Source organism: Pleurodeles waltl, chromosome 4_2, assembly GCF_031143425.1.
Source record: "Pleurodeles waltl isolate 20211129_DDA chromosome 4_2, aPleWal1.hap1.20221129, whole genome shotgun sequence".
Lineage (NCBI taxonomy): Eukaryota > Metazoa > Chordata > Amphibia > Caudata > Salamandridae > Pleurodeles > Pleurodeles waltl.
Genome location: NC_090443.1, coordinates 946,905,457 through 946,919,703, shown reverse-complemented (window position 1 = coordinate 946,919,703; position 14,247 = coordinate 946,905,457).

Below are 14,247 nucleotides of genomic sequence, written 5' to 3'. Positions count from 1 at the left end.
ATCATTGGGTGGAGTGGGGTTGGGTTTGGGATGGCTGGGTTTGGGTTTGGGAGGGGTGGGGTGGACCTACCTTTGGTGGGGTATGCTTAACCTTTGGAGGGATGGGCTTCTTCTTCAGGTGGGAAGGGGTGTGGCTATTTAGGGGGGAAGTTGCGACAAGAAAGGACTTGGATGTGGAAGGGATGGGTCAGCTGTAGGTGTTGATGCTGCTGGTGTGTGTGTGCCTGAGGCATGCTTGGGTTTGGGTGGTGTCTGTTGCATGTGTGAGTAAGACCGTTTATATTTCTTTGGGGGCTGTGAGGTGGAGGTGCTGGGTAATGTGGGAATGGTGGCTGTGTTTGTGGGTGTTGGGGTGGTGTCTGGGCGTATGGTGTGTGTCATGGATGTGTCTATGGGTGGTGTATGGGGGTATGGTGTGTGTCGTGGATATGTCTGTCTGGAGCATGGTGTGTGTGGTGTATGGGTCTGTGGGTGTTGAGGTGGTGTCTGGAGGTATGTTGTCTGTGGTGTGTGGGTCAGTGGGAGTTGATGTGGTGTCTGGGTGTATGGTGGGTGTGATGGCTGTGTCTTTGGGTGTTGGAGTGGTGTCTGGGGGCATAGTGTCTGTGGTGTGTGTGTCTGTGGGTGTTGGTGTTGTGTCTGTCGGTATGGTTGGTGTGGTGTGTGGGTCGGTGAGAGTGGGGGTGGTGTCTGTGGAAATGGTGGGTGTTGTGGTGTGAGTGAGTGACTGTTGAGTGCATGAGTGCCGATGTGTGTTCTGGTACCTGTATTTATGTGTGTTGCTTGTATGTGTTGAGCTGGGTGTGTCTGCGGGCTTGGGGCAGGTAGGGAAATTGGGGAATTGGATGGGGAATAGGTAAGGGGTGGGGGCAGAATTGTGGGGGGTGGAAGGCTGCCGTGAGTGAGGAGACCAGTGCCTGAAAAGATCTCTGTAGGCCAGACATGGCACTATGCATGCCTTCCAAGTACGCAACCATCTGCTGGTGCTAGCTGCCCAGCCCCTGGATGGCATTCAGAATGGCGGTCTGACCCATAGACATACTCCTCAGGACGTCAATAGCCTCCTCACTCAGGGCAGCAGGGGTAACAGGTTTAGGGGGGGAAGGTGCCTGGGGCAAAGGAGACACCCATCATCTTGGGTGAGCGGGCACAGCCAACTGGGTGGGGAGCAACAGGGAGGTTGGAGATGGAACTGGGGCAGCGAAGGATGAAACAGGAGCAGGTCTTGATGGATCCACCACCACTAGGGAGTGACCACTGGAAGAAGAATCTGAAGATAATGATGTGGATCATGTGTCTTCCGTGGAACTCCCCTCACCCTCTGGGCCACTGAGTCCCTCTGTGTCAGATGTCTCATGACTGGAGGTACCATAGCCAGCTCCTTCCCCACTTGGTTTAGCCATGTCTCCTCTGCTTGCCTGTGCTGATGCTGTAATTACAAAGACAAATAGGGTCACTACATGTGCCTGATCACACTTGAACAACAGCTGTGATTACCAAACATTACCATAATGTACAGTAGCCCCCAGCCACAAACTCCAGCAAAGTTGCTCCAACATTTGCAACACCATATGCATGCCTGCTACATGAACTGTGAACAGTTGCCCACAGGAAATTCAGAATCACAGACAACTTCAATTGCATGAGCGGAGTTATGCAATAACAATACCCATGGTACAAGTAGGAGACCTTATTACCTTAATGGTTTGGTTTATGTAACGTCCCTCAGTAATCTGTTGTCACAAAATAGTATGGCAAAGCCAAATTCAATCTCACAGATCCCATACATCCAGCTAATCTTCATATGCCCAATACCACATCATGATGAAATGATGGACAAATAATCCAGCCATGTTGCTGAAAGAAGTACAGTAGCCGGAAGGAGGTGACATGGAAACACCCATGTCACAATGGAAAAAATCTCCAATGGTCACTTCACGAAATGTACATTGTCTAAATAGATTCATAGAGGTTGCACTATTGTTGCTCAAATAGATTACACATCTTGCACAGAAATGTACCCTGGAGAAAAATTGGGAAAAATGTCTGGGAAATGTGTCTAAAAATATCCACATCACAATGATTCAGCTATTCTCAAGGAAATCACCTCTGTTGATTGTTACACCCGAGAATACCCTACTCAGATCGCATAAATAAAAGCCAATATTCCTTTGATTGTTGTAGGGGCCCAGGGATACTCAGGTACCTGTAGAAGGCCCTCAAAATGGTGCTCAATGGGAAGGCACATTACTGTCCCTTTTAGTCATGCAAACACAGCTTCTCTTTGATGAATGTATGTACACAACCACATATGATTCCTACATTACTGCAAGCCACTCCCTGATGCACGTCAACAGTTAGGCAATTAACCTTCGCTATTTAACATGTGCTAAGCACTTTGCTAAATGATTCCACATCAATGGCATGCAAATGCTCATGGAGAGTAAAATCTGTAGTTCTACCTCTCATGTCCTTCATTGCTTCTGCAATTCTACATGCCAAATTACATGGAATGAGGGGCGAGGGTATGTGTAAGCCACCAATCAATGGTGACATACTCTTGTCTGTGGCACGACAGGAACTGTAGCCCCATCATGTATGTCCAATTCAAAACATATGTTGGCATGCACACATATGTGGGGAAATTAGACATTTGCTCATGAAGACAGGTAGACTATGCATGAAACAGCAGTGAAAATGATATGGTAAAAGTGAAAGGCACATATGCTAACATGTAGGCACAGGAATGATGGCAACAGTGATGTCACCAAAATCATGTCACTGGAAATTCAATAGTCAGCAAGGAAAAGTATTGATCAGTGACTGCACCCAAAGGGCAATTTGTGCTCCGTCACATGGATGATGGCCAACTTTACATCAAAGATAGTAGTGAGGCACCAGCACTCATGACACACTGAATGCAAGTAGCCTCTGGGGGACAGATGCCAATATACTCACCTGCAACCAAATAATAGGGCTCCATATGATCCCTAGAACAAGGGTTTCTTAGACATTCAACAAAAGTGTTCAACCGGGAAAGAAGAAATTAATTAATTATATAGAGCAGGACAAGAGTAATGCAATGACCAATTGTTAGAAATGGGGTCTTTGGTTGGCAGTCAGGTTACCCTCTGTCCATGTCCAAGCAAGGACCCTCACTCTAGTCAGGGTAAGTCACACACAATCCAAATTATCCTGTGCCCACCCTCTAGTAGCTTGGCACTGAGCAGTCAGGCTTAAATTAGAAGTCAAAGTGTAAAGTATTTGTGCAATAAATCATGCAATAACACAGTATAGCACCACAAAAATACACCACACAGTGTTTAGAAAAATATATAATATTTATCTGATAAGCTGCAGGTCAAAACGATTAAAATGCAGTAAGTATATGTTAGGATATCACTGTAAAAGTGATATAAAGTGTCTTAAGTCTTTTAAAGGCAATAAATGTCTCTTTCAAGCACAAAGTACCTGGTTCGCGTGCAAAATCTCCGCAAAAAAACGCAAAGGAAGAGATGCATGGAAACAAAGGGGTGTGTGTCGATTTCTCGGGCCACACACAGCGATGCGTCATTTAGTTTTTACGCAGGGATGGCTGTGCGTCAATTTCCTCCACTCGGTCGTGGATCCTCTTCGGGTTGCAGGATTTTTGGACGCCCCGGGGACGATGCATGGATTTCCTGCACTGGCAGGACAAAGTCACAGGAGCTGCCTCGATTCGGTGGGGTTGTGTCAAAGTTTCTAGTGCACGACAGGCGCTGCGTCGATTCCTCTCTGGAAGTCGGGCTGTGTCGTTCCAGCTCGGCTGTGCGTCGATCCAGTGGCCCGTGCATCGAATTTCCGGTCGCTACGCTGGCGCTGCATCGATCATCTTGATGCAAAGCCAAGCTGCGTCGTTCCGGTTCAGCGTGCAGTGACTTTTTCACCACGGTGCAGGCTGTGCATCGTTTCTGTCAGGCTGTACGTTGAATTTCGCCACACAAGGAGTCCTTCTTGTAGAGATGAAGTCTTTTTGGTCCTGAGACTTCAGGGAACAGGAGGCAAGCTCCATCCAAGCCCTTGGAGAGCACTTCTTCACCACAGCAAGAGAGCAGCAAGGCAGCAGGGCAACAGCAAGGCAGCAGCCATTCACAGAAAGCAGACAGGTGAGTCCTTTGGGCAGCCAGGCAGTTCTTCTTGGCAGGACGCATGTTCTGGTTTAGGTTCTCTTCTCCAGGAAGTGTCTGAGTTGGTAGGGGCAGAGGCCCTGTTGAAATACCCAAATGTGCCTTTGAAGTGGGGGAGACTTCAAAGAGTGGCTTAGAAGTGCACAATGTCCCCTTTCAGTTCAATCCTGCCTGCCAGGGTCCCAGTAGGGGGTGTGGCAGTCCTTTGTGTGAGGGCAGGCTACTGTCCTTTGACATGCAAGTGTCAGGCCCTCCACCCTCCCAGCCCATGAAGACCCATTCAAAATGCAGATGTATGCAAGTGAGGCTGAGTATCCTGTGTTTGGGGTGTGTCTGACTGAATGCACAAGGGAGCTGTCAACTAAACTCAGCCAGACGTGGATTGTAAGGCACAGAAGTATTTAAGTGCAGAGACATGCTCACTTTCTAAAAGTGCCATTTCTAAAATAGTAATATTAAATCCAACTTCACCAGTCAGCAGGATTTTGTATCACCATCGTGGCCATACTAAATATGACCATCCTACTCCTTTCAGATCAGCAGCTACCACTCAAACAATGTATGAGGGCAGCCCCAATGTTAGCCTATGAAAAGAGTTGGCTTCACAGCAGTGTAAAAGCGAATTTAGGAGTTTTACACTACCAGGAACAGGTACATGTCCTGCCTTTTGCCAACACAGCACCCTGCCCTATGAGTTACCTAGGGCATACCTTAGGGGTGACTTATATGTAGAAAAGGGGGTGTTTTAGGCTTGGCAACTACTTTCAAATGCCAAGTTGAATTGGCAGGGAAACTGCACACACAGGCCTTGCAATGGCAGGCCTGAGACAAGGTTAAGGAGCTACTTAAGTGGGTGGCACAATCAGTGCTGCAAGCCCATTAGTAGCATTTAATCTACAGGCCCTGGGCACATATAGTGCACTTTACGAGGGACTTATACGTAGATTAAATAGTCCAATTGGGTAGGATCCAATGTTACCATGTTTAAAGGGAGAGAGCATATGCACTTTAGCACTGGTTAGCAGTAGTAAAGTGTGCAGAGTCTTAAAACCAGCATAAACAATATCTAAAAAGCGGATGGAGGCAGGCAAAAAGTTAGGGGTGCCCTACTAAGGCTGTCAGATCTAATACCAATCATAAAAAAAACACAAAAACAATCCTTCAAGGCAAATCAATATGATCCAATCGTTTGCTAAAAATGGTATATATCAGAGTCAAGCAACTAGGTCCTCCAAGGGATGGTGCAGTGCATAAGTGATCAACGGTGAACAAACATACACATATATGTGCAATTTATTACAATGCACCAAACACCCATTCCTCGATAGATTACTGGATACCACATTTGGAACTGAAGAATTTGGGATGTACTGATCCAGTTTCATATAAATGCAGTCCCAGGAAGGGGGAAAGAATAAGTCGACGTTTCAACCCCCAATTCAGGATGTATCCAAAAGGGCCATCATCAGGACAGACAAAGGTAAATACCTATATGAAGCACAGACAAAGATAAGAAAGGACACAAAGGAAAGAGAGAGAGAAGGCCAAAACAGTCAGTTCAAATCCACCGAGGAAATATACCAATCATACTAAATTAATCTAGAAGGTCATTTATCACCAATTCGGACAGGCACAACAACATGCTCCTGACAGGAATTCTATACAAGTTTCCTTCAATGAAAAAATTACTCTGCTAGCTCAAAGGGGGACCAAATCCCACTACAAACAGATAGGGAGACCAAACAAAACAGAAAGAGACCAAGAAGGCTGAAGAAGAATTTACCAAAGAAAAAGGAGGTGAGTCAGGGATGCCTATGAAAAATCTATTGTCCCCTCTGTGAGAGGAGTACAATATGGCCAAGCTGTGACATCTCCTGCTAAGTGACCACTTGCAAGAAAGTGTAAGAACCTTCCAATGCCAAACCATGCCTCCAAAAGAAGTGTCCAAGGAAAGATAACTGGATAGAAACACTAATAAAGATCTTACCTACCATATTGACGCAACAGGCAACAATGGCTGCCAAAACGTCTCACTGTATTTTCACAGTGGGTTAGGAAAGAGATACGGCACACCAGTACCGTACTAGGTGTGTCTCAAATACCCATCAAGATGAAGTGAAAAGGGAAGGGAAATAAAACTCCTCTCCGACAGCGTCCCGCTACCTGAGATTGTCAACAAGCCATTGGAACTCGTCAGTTCCAAAACCTAAATGGTGGAAAATTAGGTGGGCATCTGGAACTATCTGTCAATGTGGATCGAGACTTCCCCAACCAGGAAGTCAGGTAGAGTCTCACTTTATTTGAAGACTAGACCACTGCTCCTGTTCGACCTGACTGCAGGAAGGCAATGGCAGCAAAGGGATGTTGCATCATCTAGCCCGGAAGCCACACAACCATGTCTAACAATTAGACATCTAGACTGCTGCCCATTCAAAGACAATGACAAACAAAAATGCAAAATAAAAATGATGAGCGTACTGAGCCAAAGTGTATGGCCAGAAAGGAACCAAAGCAAATGGAGGAGGGGGAGGTTAAGGAAAGTGAGGGGGAGGGAAGAGAAGGGGAGGGGCTAAAGGAAAAAATGGGGGAAGGAAGAAATACTGACTTGAGCAGACACCTGGCTTAGTACAGTGATCTATTACTTCATATTATATGGGCTCACACACTGAAGACAAGTGGACTATTGGGTACAAATAACACCTACAACCACAAACAACATGACCTGACTGATCACAGTACTCAGCCATGTGTTGGCCCCATAGAGTTAATTGGTTGTGGACTGTATTCTGTTGTGTTCTAGGTCACCGGGCCAATAGGCAATGCACATCATCCTGCACCAACTACCATACCTACACCAACAATTATTTATCTTGTGTGTCACACATGGCCCATCTCCAATCTTCAGGAGCAGATGGCAGACTCTAACACATCAACTTGGCAATGTAACAGGCGGGAATATCCACAGGAATCATCCCTTTGTAGCTACTGTGCTCCTCTCAAACTCCCATGAAGCTCAGTGTAGGCCATCATCAGAATGTGGGCCTTAGGGGGGTCAGCCTCTGATGTGTGCCCCGCCCACATTGGGAGGACAGCCCCAGCTGGACTTCTGGGATCTTCTGGGTTCAGTATCTCAGTTCCTCCCACCTCTTCTGAGAGTGGGCTGTCCACCGGCTATACATCTTCTGGGCGGTGGCTCTCCAAATCCCTTTCTTCTGATGGGCGGATACAAGAGACATATCAAAAGGTCACAAATCAATTTTTTGGCCAAATGGTTGTGTTACACACATTTCAGAAACACCAAGCACAAAAATGTAATTGTCAACACACCACAAGTATAAAGTACACATGCTGATCAGGACAGGGAAATGACTACACACTTTTGGAGTCATCTGCAGACTAACCCACTACCCTGCTCTTGGCCTACACTGGCTAAGCAAGCCTACCAACATCAGGTAGCCCAGGCTCAAGCAACATGTACTGTGATGTGAACCACAATGAAACACAACACACGATTGTGGCCTTCTGATGTTTAAAGTCCTTGGGCCTGACTGAACAGACACATGTACATCCAGCCACATTGACTCAATGCATAAGGTCCCTACAGGCAACTACCATGGAGCAGACTTCACCCTAAGACTTACGTGACAATGAAAGGGCTGCCATGGGTGGCACAGAAAGTCTTTTCCCTGTTCATGTGTGGACATGTGGGCTACCCAATGTAAACTCATACCACTTCAGGGTAGGTTTTGTGGTATGTACTTGTAGCACAGAACACACATTTTACCATAGGTGGAAATCCTACAGAGACTGAGTCCATCATACTAAGGTATTTTTAGTCTGATTGGTTGCAGGTAACCAAGCTAAAGAGTCACATGTCATGCCCTTCCTGGAAATAACCAACTATCTGCACTATTGGTTTGGCACTTGTGTAATACACCTGCACTGGACAAATGTAATTTATGTAAAGGTGACAACAGAGCTGTGAGAGGTCAATGACACCCATTGACAATGAGGCAAAATGTACATATGTACTAGGTCAGGAAGTTACCTCAGTAGCTATTCCTAATGTAATCAATGGACAAAGGTCTTCAGGCCAAGGTTTGCCACTGGAGACTCATTTGGCCACGTGCCAGGATCAGCAGGTGTACAGGGAGTGGGCCCGGTGCCACAGTTGCATGGCCACAGTAACTCTACCCCAGCCTGGCCTATGTCCCATACTGGGAGATGCATTTGACAGGCCCTGATCTCTGCAGGCTGAGCATACAGAATCTCGATTACACTTACATTTCCATCACTTCCATGTATGACAGTACGTCATGTGCCCATCCTCTATGTGGGTTGTGACTTGTGTGGCACTCTGAAGGGTATAGTGTGTTTCATATGGTTTTCATACAACAGTATGGCAAGGCCAGATGTGGGCTGGGTGCTCTGTGGCACTATACACATTGCTTACAAGATCCTCAAATGACTCAAACAGTATACATACACAGCTCATGCTGTGATGCACATACATGTCATTTGACATTTACAGCCATTAATCCAAAGATATATCACTGTGTGGCTGTAAATCCTCCTTCTCTAGATAGATGAATGCAACCCAAGGAGGATCTAGGCCTTATCACACATCACACAACACAATGCTAATTTGAAATACATAGAGCACTTTTGCTCCACTACCTGCACCATGCACATCCCATGCATGGCACATAAAATGTGACAAGAGGCACCCAGTCCAACTGGCACACAGAGGCAGATTGTATCCTGTGAGTAAGGAAAGGATGGTGTTGAACAGAGTAAAATATGCCTATGAGGTTCTTACCTGCTCCACTGGTGAGCCATAGATCTGACCATACAGGGGAAGGGCCTCCTCAACAAGCCTCTCCAGCTCCTCAGGAGCGAAGGAAGGGGAGCTTTCATATGCTTGGCCTGGCATGATTGCTCCGAGGCGGCACACAGCAGCTGAAATGGGTGAAGTGTTGATGGTAGCAGTGTCAAGAGTCACATGAGTAAATTTGCAAAACACGAACACATGTATGCCATGTACACAGTCATCACTGCCAAAGGGCACAGCCAGTGGCCCGTGTCCACCGCGGTTCGGAACCATCCACCACACGGTCAACTTCGACCGGTGGCCGTGGGTGGTTCACAATGTCCAGTGAAGTAGGTCAGACATCCGCCATTTTGGCAGTTGGAAATACAGTATTGGGCCCCGATAAATGCTTCACAACACCTATATGTGTCGGATCATCGAAAACATTCTAAAGCAGCCTTGTTGTGCAGGTTGTACTATGCAATCCCCATTGCAGTGTGTTGCTGGGCTCAGATGGCATATAAGGGTGATGCACTGTCCACCGCCACTGACAGTATTTTTGGGGGTCGGAACAGACTGTTAAATTTTGAGGAGCATTTGGGGAGCAGATAGTTGGGTGTTGGCAAAATCCATGTTGCAGACACATGTGTAAACAACTATGGGGGACACATTTGACCCTTGTGTACTTGAAAGCTCTGATGTATATTGGCTCTAAAGTATATGTAGTCAGAAATGCTTTGTCGCATGATTTTGTTGCTATACATCATGTATGTTGGTGTGGACACAGTGACTAAAGTGCCAACTTACAAATAGGTACCCTGGAAGAGGGAGGAGGCGACTTCCAGTGTATCATCCATTCCCCGACCTTCAAACCATGGAAGAACGTCACATCATCAAACAGTACTGTCTGAAAAGGCAAACAATTGTGGCTCTATTTCGTCAGTTGGAGCCAGATATGATACCTGAAAACACAAAATCAACATGCATAGCACACATTGTTCAACTAATGGCAGTATTACTCTTCCTGGCCAGAGGGTCCTTCCAATGTATGATGGCCATATCTAGTGGTATGTCTCAACTTATGTTCAGTTTTGTGTTGAGAGACGTTCTATCAGCAGTGATGAAACACATTGACAGCTGTTAGATATGGGGTCTTTGGTTGGCAGACAGGTTACCCCATGTCCAAACAAGGACCCTCACTCTAGTCAGGGTAAAGGAGAATCACCCTCAGCTAACCTCTACTCACCCCCTTGGTAGCTTGGCACAAGCAGGCAGACTCAACTTCAGAGTCTAGGTGTAAAGTATTTGTACCAACACACACGTCACTCTGTGAAAACACTACAAAATTACACAAAACAGGTTTAGAAAAATAGGAAATATTTATCTAAAAAAACAAGACCAAAACAACAAAAATCCAACATTCACAAGTCAATTCATTAATTTTGAAAGCAAAAGAGTCTTAAAATCTTTTGTACACAGTAAAAACACTGTTAGCATTGAAAAGTACCTGGGTAGCACCAAAATAACGCGCACGGGCGAGTGTGAGGCGAAATAGGTTATCGATGCGTCGATTTATCACCTGCAAGCAAGACCGTGCGTTGTTTCTCCTTCTCCGGTCGGGTTGGCATGCGTTGTTTTTCTCTCTGCAGCAGAGGGATGCGTCGATCCGGGCAAGCACTCAGGTCCGGGCAGGCGTTACATCGTTTTTCCATGCCCAGCAAGGTTTGCGTAACAAATCTTGCCGCACGGTATCAGCAAAACCATGCTGTGTGGGTTACGATGTTACCAGCCTTCGTTAGCAGTGTGGTGCATCGTTTCTCCAGCCACGTGCGTCGATCTTCCAGCCACGCTGCAGGTGGTGCATCAATTTCAGCTGCAGAGCCAGCGGCACGTCATTTCTTCAGCCGTGTATCAGAGGTTGCTTTGGATATGTCCCAGCACGGCGGTCTGTGTGTGGATTTTCAACTTGGTCTGCCAGCTTCACCTGTCAAGGCCCAAGGAACTGGATAGGGCACCACTTGGCAGGGCAGGAGTCTCAGCAGAGAGTACAGATGCTGGCAGGAGAAGTCTTTGATGGTCCTGAGACTTCAACAACAGGAGGCAAGCTCAGGGCAAGCCCTTGGAGATTTCTTCACAAACAGGAATGCACAACAAAGTCCAGTCTTTGTCCTCTTGCACAGGCAGAAGCAGCAACTGTAGGATAGCTCCATAAATCACAGTCACAGGCAGGGAAGCACTTCTCCTCAGCTCTTCTGCTCTTCTACAGGCAGAGGTTCCTCTTGATGTCCAGAAGTGATCTAAAGTCTGTGGTTTTGGGTGCCCTTCTTATAACCATTTTGGCGTTTGAAGTAGGCTTACTTCAAAGGAAGGTCTCTATTGTTTGTGAAATCTTGCCATGCCCAGGCCAGGCCCCAGACACACACCAGGGGTTTGGAGACTGCATTGTGTGAGGGCAGGCACAGCCTTTCCAGGTTTGAGTGACTACTCCTCCCCTCCCTACTAGCACAGATGGCTTATCAGGATTTGTAGGCTACACCCCAGCTCCCTTTGTGTCACTGTCTAAAGAGAGGTGCAAACAGCCCACAGAATGGTTTAAGCAAGAAAATGCTCACTTTCTAAAAGTGTCATTTTCAAACACACAATCTTAAAATCAATTTCACTAAAAGATGCATTTTTAAATTGTGAGCTCAGAGACCCGAAGCTCCACATGTCCATCTGCTCCCAAAGGGAATCTACACTTTAATCAGATTTAGAGGTAGTCCCCAAGTTAACCTATGAGAGGGACAGGCCTTGCAACAGTGAAAAAACGTGTTTAGCAATATTTCACTGTCAGGACATATAAAACACATTAGTATATGTCCTACCTTAACCATACACTGCACCCTGCCCTTAGCCTATCTTAGGGGTATCTGACATGTAAGAAAAGGGAAGGTTTAGGCCTGGCAAGTGGGTACACTTTCCAAGTCGAATTGGCAGCTTAAAACTGCACACACGGACACTGCAGTGGCAGGTCTGAGCCATGTTTACAGAGCTACTATTGTGGGTGGCACAACCAGTACTGCAATTCCACTAGTAGCATTTGATTTACAGGCCCCAGGCACCTCTAGTGCACTGTACTAGGGCCTTGCCAGTAAATTAACTATGCCAATCATGGAAATCCAATTACATGCACATTCTATATAGGAGCACTTGCACTTTAGCACTGGATAGCAGTGGTAAAGTGACCAGAGTAACAAAAATAGCAACAGAGTCCAGCACACATCAACAACCTGGGAAACAGAGACAAAAAGTTAGGGGAGACCATGCCAGGGAGGCCAAGCTAACAACAGCTATATCAGGTTCCCCAGACATGAGGATTTAGTCAATGTGAAGGCTGACTTCTATGGTTTTTGCTCACCTCCCACTTGTGGTGGGAGCCACTGATGGCACACGTTACCTAGGTGCCACCAAAGGCCAGTGAACATGTCTATTGCAACAAGAAGCACCTCCATTCCAACAATGCACAAATTGTCTGCTTGTCAGATCTCTACATCTCAAACGTCTGTGCCCAGTTCCCAGATTCAGCCCATGATCCCTTTGTACTGCGAAACAGCACCATACCACAGCTGATGTCACAACTGCAACCAGAGAGGGCCTGGCTGGTTGGAAATCACATCTGTCCTGATTTTGTGTGTGCAATGTCACGTGCTACAATCATGAAGTGAGTGACTCATTGTTGCACTTATGTCTAATTTCTAAACAGTTGACTCAGCATAGCTAAACTCCCTTGGTTATTGACGCTACTGAGGAGTCCAACTATGCCAGGGGAAGTCCACTTCAAGAGGCCCATGGGAGAACACGGCAGGCAGTGGAGTGGGCTTTTGGGCTCCTGAAGGACAGATTTCACTGTCTGGACAGGACTGGGGGAGCTCTCCTCTACTCACATGGGAAAGTGTGTCACATCACTGTGTCATGCTATACGCTTCATAACATCGCCCTACAGAGGAATATCTCTTACACCCCAGAGGAGAAGGAGCCTGCAGTGCCACCAGGTGAGATGCCTGAAATGTCAAATGAATATGATAGTAGTAAAGAGGAAGGAGCTGACGTGCAACAAGATCTTATCTACAGTTTCTTCTAATGAGTGTAAATATGTAATTAGATGTCATAATTTTGAACGTACAATGAACTGTAATTGTGATAATGTGTGGAGTTAATTATTGGAAATAGTTACGGAGCTGATGCTCAGGCAAAATCATCCAAAGGGTGTTTGATGAGGTAGCTTTTGACACATCCACATCTTGATGATGTTGATTTATTTGTGTCAGATTTATTATAATGTACTTTGTTCTCCAGATGCTTGCTATGTGACTTGTATCACATGCATGGTTTCATAAAAATACTCCTTGTTTTGTTCTTTGTTCAGGCACCTTTACCATTACATCTTTATGTGGGAATTTCACAGTTGCTGTTCAGACATACAAAGTGGATATGGATTGTTCCTGGGAGTGAAGGTCACAGACTTTGGATGTACAAGACCTGTGCCAAGTCAGCTTGCACACTGATAGGATGGAAATTTGGAAGACTCCATTTGACTTGTTCCTTGTCATGTGGTGGCCCTAATGCATCATGTATGTCCTCATTTGGTAAGAAAATATGTATTCCGTTGCCAAATTCATGTTAGTTTCCATTCACATTGGCTAAATACTCTTTTTGTATGAACTGTATGTAGCAGTTGATGTGTTTCATCATTGTAGGCCAAAGTGCCTGTGACAAATCACTGACATTTGTTCGTGTCATATCACCAAATGCCAAAGCACTGGATTGTAATGACCCTGTAATCAGAAACTGTTGTACTGCCATCTGTCTGAGTCTTGCACTATATGATGTTGGATTACTTTTGTGTGGTAGGTGATATGGCTGCAGCTCATGACATCAACCACTTTAATGTTTGCCTGTTTAACAGGAAAATGTCTGATAAATCCATTCCTTCCATTGTCTGGAGGTCTGTACCTGTACATTTGATAATTTACCCAGTATGATTCAATCATGTATGATTTGTTATGTTTCAGACATATTGACAGTCGCAAAGACTGAACAATGTAATAACGTTTCTTCTTTGACAAGACAATTGTATGTAGGTGTCTGTGTAGAATGGTTGTAATCCTGAGCTGGACACTGTGTACATGCAACATCTCCCTGCTTGAGCAAGCACCTTGGATCTTCATTGTATAGTTCTCATGGTCTGATATTTCTATGTGGCTAAATGTTAATTTTAAGACAGCAGACATT